Source organism: Palaemon carinicauda, chromosome 5, assembly GCF_036898095.1.
Source record: "Palaemon carinicauda isolate YSFRI2023 chromosome 5, ASM3689809v2, whole genome shotgun sequence".
In the NCBI taxonomy this organism is placed as follows: domain Eukaryota; kingdom Metazoa; phylum Arthropoda; class Malacostraca; order Decapoda; family Palaemonidae; genus Palaemon; species Palaemon carinicauda.
The window spans coordinates 182562422-182567421 of NC_090729.1; positions in this window are offsets into that span (position 1 = coordinate 182562422).

Here is a 5000-nt window from a genome sequence, read left to right on the forward strand (position 1 = left end):
GCAAATAAGATCAATTAGCTGACTAGTACAGTAGTAACGTGTTCGCCTAGTATTTGCATGGCAGCAGATCGATCCCAGCTTAGGACCATGAGTTCAAGCTGTTTACTGGGGAGTCCACTGCTGTGTTTGGGCACCATAGTGGTGGACGGTTGGGCTCGCTTGGCTGACGTTCTGGTGAGTATCTATTCTGATTAAAATGGAACTGAAAGCAAACACTTTTACCTTTACTGTGATGGGTCATGAATGTGGTAGAAGAGATCTGAATTTAGGAAGGGACAGAGAGACGATCTGAACGGATGCAAACACCCTTATTTTAAAAAAAATGAAATCGGGGGGACCCTATTTAAAAAAAAAAAAAAATAGAATTATTTCTTCCAGTAGGCAGGGGAAGGAATAGAGAGACGATCTGAACGGATGCAAACACCCTTATTTTTAAAAAAATGAAATCGGGGGACCCTATTTAAAAAAAAAAATAGAATTATTTCTTCCAGTAGGCAGGGGAAGGAATAGAGAGACGATCTGAACGGATGCAAACACCCTTATTTTTAAAAAAAATGAAATCGGGGGGACCCTATTTTCAAAAAAAATAAAATAAATAAATAAAAAAAAAAGATAAAAAGTCCCAATGCATCATAAAACCTGTTGACAACCGGAGAGTTTAACTTACTCTGAATTCATCCATTGCAAATGCAACAGTAGATAAGTAGATTGATAATATATCTACGAAGATTGATCATGTATCTGTATGAGTATGTATACACAGACATACGCACATACATATCCTTTTTACCCAGTTAACAAATATATGTTTGTACACGTATGTATGTATGTATTTAGATATACATATATATATGTATATATAACATGTATATATTATCTATCTATCTATCTATATATATATATATATATATATATATATGTATATATATATACTTTATATATATATATATATTTATATATATATATATATATATATATATATATATATATATACATATATATATACATATATATATATTTATGTATGTATATATGTATATATTACATGTGTATGTATACAATTTTGTGTATACGCACGCGTGTATGTTGCGTTCACATCCTATGTATTCCTTCCATCCCAGCTTTCCAGGGAAAAGCAATAGAGTTCGTCCTTTTTGTTTCTGAGAAAACATCATTCCCAGGGAAAGTCCCCGCAGCTAAAATGGCACCGAAATATGTCATCTTTACGACGTTTAAGGAGAACGTCGACAACTTTTTTTTTTTTTTTTTTTTTCTTTTTTTGTGGGGTGGGGGGGGGGGAGAAGACGCGCGCGCGTGTTTCCATGGCGCCAGAAATTGATCCATTAATTGCGAGACGCCAAATGACAGGCAATTTTTCCAACCGGGGGGAAAAATTTCCTACTTTTAAGGAACTCGGGCTGAAGATAATCTTTTGGAGAGAAAATTGTCCTGCATTTTGCTGGTTGTTGTTGAGTTGACGGGAAATAATGGCGGGTTCATTTTTATCCTGTCTGATAAGGGTTTATTTGCTCGAGGTTGCTTGCGACGATAAAAGGTCGAGTTCATGATAGTTGCGGCATAAATGATGTTATATTTATTCTATTTTCGATGATAGTTAGAATAGAATCTCCCTTACATAGTAAAGGGCAAGTGCGACATATATATATATATATATATATATATATATATATATATATATATATATATATATATACATATATATATATATAAATATATATATATATATATATATATATATATATATAATTACAAGCTAAGCTACAACCTTAGTTGGAAAAGCAGGATGCTATAAGGCTAAAGGCTCCAACAGGGAAAAATAGCCCAGTGAAGATAGGAAACAAGGAAATAAATAAATGAATATATTCATATATATATATATATATATGTATATATACACAAATCTATATCTATATATATCTAATATATATATATATATATATATATATATATATATATATATATATATATATATATATATTCTGGTCACGCTCAGTGCCATTGCCAGACGTATACATGGGTCTCTCCCCGTCCCTCGGATAGAGGAGAGTAAGTAGTCATACCCTGGTGAGAGGGGGAGCGGGTGGGAATGGTTGAATCTGTGTCTACCTAGATATTTAGTGGTCATTTTTACTGGACGCGTACACTTATATCAAATATTAAAGCAACGAGCTATTTTAAATTTTAATCCATAACTATTATAAAGATTTTTTTGTGGGGGGGGGGGTAATTCTTCTAAGATTGTCAGAAACAAAGAAAACTCCCAAAAATTTCATTTAAAAGTTTTGCGTCGTTTTTTTTTTTCGCAAAGTAATTCTGGAAAGTGGGAGTAACTAATAAGGAGAGCTGTATACGAGAGAAAACTTAATTAAAGTTAATTAAAATGGTTGTTTTATAGACCTTGGAACTTGTTCTTTACGGATTCATTTACTGTCTGGGCTTTCTCTTAGAATATTAGAAAGTATGAAAGAAAATTAGTAGGGAAAATAATTTCAATAAACATTAAAACGAAGAAAATATTTGTATCCTTAGATATTCCATATTTAGAATATGGTCGAATCTTTCGAGATTATATTTTACTGTATTTTGTTTTTTATTCACTGCTAGCAAAATAGATCTTGAAAATTATCCAATTTGAAATAATTTTTCATAGAATGTTTTTATAAAAACTGCATCGTTTAGATAAGTATTAACTATAGGTAAAATGATGGACGCCAGAGAGAGAGAGAGAGAGAGAGAGAGAGAGAGAGAGAGAGAGAGAGAGAGAGAGAGAGAGAACTTCATAACAAAGAGGGTAAAGTTACTATACAGGCTTCATCAAAACTCCTTAATAAAGTTATCGTTGGAGAAAAGTGTCCTCACAATCTAGTTAAGGCCTTCTTAGTCTCTCAAAAGCTTAGGAAAAAAATGGAGGATCTATTTTTTTATTCATTGTTGTTGCTATAACGTCAAGACTCTTTCAACTTTAGCCTGTTCTTTTGGTATAGTTGTTTTCGTGAATTTCGGTACACTTCTCAGCTAGATAGAGACACCTAATGGCTCTAACCTGTAGTAACTTCTCAGCTAGATAAGAGACATCTAGCGGCTCTAATACGTAGTAACTTCTCAGCTAGATAGAGACATCTAGCGGCTCTAATACGTAGTAACTTCTCAGCTAGATAGAGACATCTAGCGGCTCTAATACGTAGTAATTTCTCAGCTAGATAGACACACCTAGCGGCTTTAACCCGTAATAACTTCTCAGCTAGATAAGAGACATCTAGTGGCTCTAATACGTAGTAACTTCTCAGCTAGATAGAGACATCTAGCGGCTCTAATACGTAGTAACTTCTCAGCTAGATAGAGAAACCTAGCGGCTTTAACCCGTAGTAACTTCTCAGTTAGATAGAGACATCTAGCGGCTCTAATACGTAGTAACTTCTCCGCTAGATAGAGACATCTTGCGGCTCTAATACGTAGTAACTTCTCAGCTAGATAGAGACATCTAGCGGCTCTAATACGTAGTAACTTCTCAGCTAGATAGAGACATCTAGCGGCTCTAATACGTAGTAACTTCTCAGCTAGATAGAGAAACCTAGCGGCTTTAACCCGTAGTAACTTCTCAGTTAGATAGAGACATCTAGCGGCTCTAATACGTAGTAACTTCTCCGCTAGATAGAGACATCTTGCGGCTCTAATACGTAGTAACTTCTCAGCTAGATAGAGACATCTAGCGGCTCTAATACGTAGTAACTTCTCAGCTAGATAGAGACATCTAGCGGCTCTAATACGTAGTAATTTCTCAGCTAGATAGAGACACCTAGCGGCTTTAACCCGTAATAACTTCTCAGCTAGATAAGAGACATCTAGTGGCTCTAATACGTAGTAACTTCTCAGCTAGATAGAGACATCTAGCGGCTCTAATACGTAGTAACTTCTCAGCTAGATAGAGACATCTAGCGGCTCTAATACGTAGTAACTTCTCCGCTAGATAGAGACATCTTGCGGCTCTAATACGTAGTAACTTCTCAGCTAGATAGAGACATCTAGCGGCTCTAATACGTAGTAACTTCTCAGCTAGATAGAGACATCTAGCGGCTCTAATACGTAGTAATTTCTCAGCTAGATAGAGACACCTAGCGGCTTTAACCCGTAATAACTTCTCAGCTAGATAAGAGACATCTAGTGGCTCTAATACGTAGTAACTTCTCAGCTAGATAGAGACATCTAGCGGCTCTAATACGTAGTAACTTCTCAGCTAGATAGAGACATCTAGCGGCTCTAATACGTAGTAACTTCTCCGCTAGATAGAGACATCTTGCGGCTCTAATACGTAGTAACTTCTCAGCTAGATAGAGACATCTAGCGGCTCTAATACGTAGTAACTTCTCAGCTAGATAGAGACATCTAGCGGCTCTAATACGTAGTAATTTCTCAGCTAGATAGACACACCTAGCGGCTTTAACCCGTAATAACTTCTCAGCTAGATAAGAGACATCTAGTGGCTCTAATACGTAGTAACTTCTCAGCTAGATAGAGACATCTAGCGGCTCTAATACGTAGTAACTTCTCAGCTAGATAGAGAAACCTAGCGGCTTTAACCCGTAGTAACTTCTCAGTTAGATAGAGACATCTAGCGGCTCTAATACGTAGTAACTTCTCCGCTAGATAGAGACATCTTGCGGCTCTAATACGTAGTAACTTCTCAGCTAGATAGAGACATCTAGCGGCTCTAATACGTAGTAACTTCTCAGCTAGATAGAGACATCTAGAGGCTCTAATACGTAGTAATTTCTCAGCTAGATAGAGACACCTAGCGGCTTTAACCCGTAATAACTTCTCAGCTAGATAAGAGACATCTAGTGGCTCTAATACGTAGTAACTTCTCAGCTAGATAGAGACATCTAGCGGCTCTAATACGTAGTAACTTCTCAGCTAGATAGAGAAACCTAGCGGCTTTAACCCGTAGTAACTTCTCAGTTAGATAGAGACATCTAGCGGCT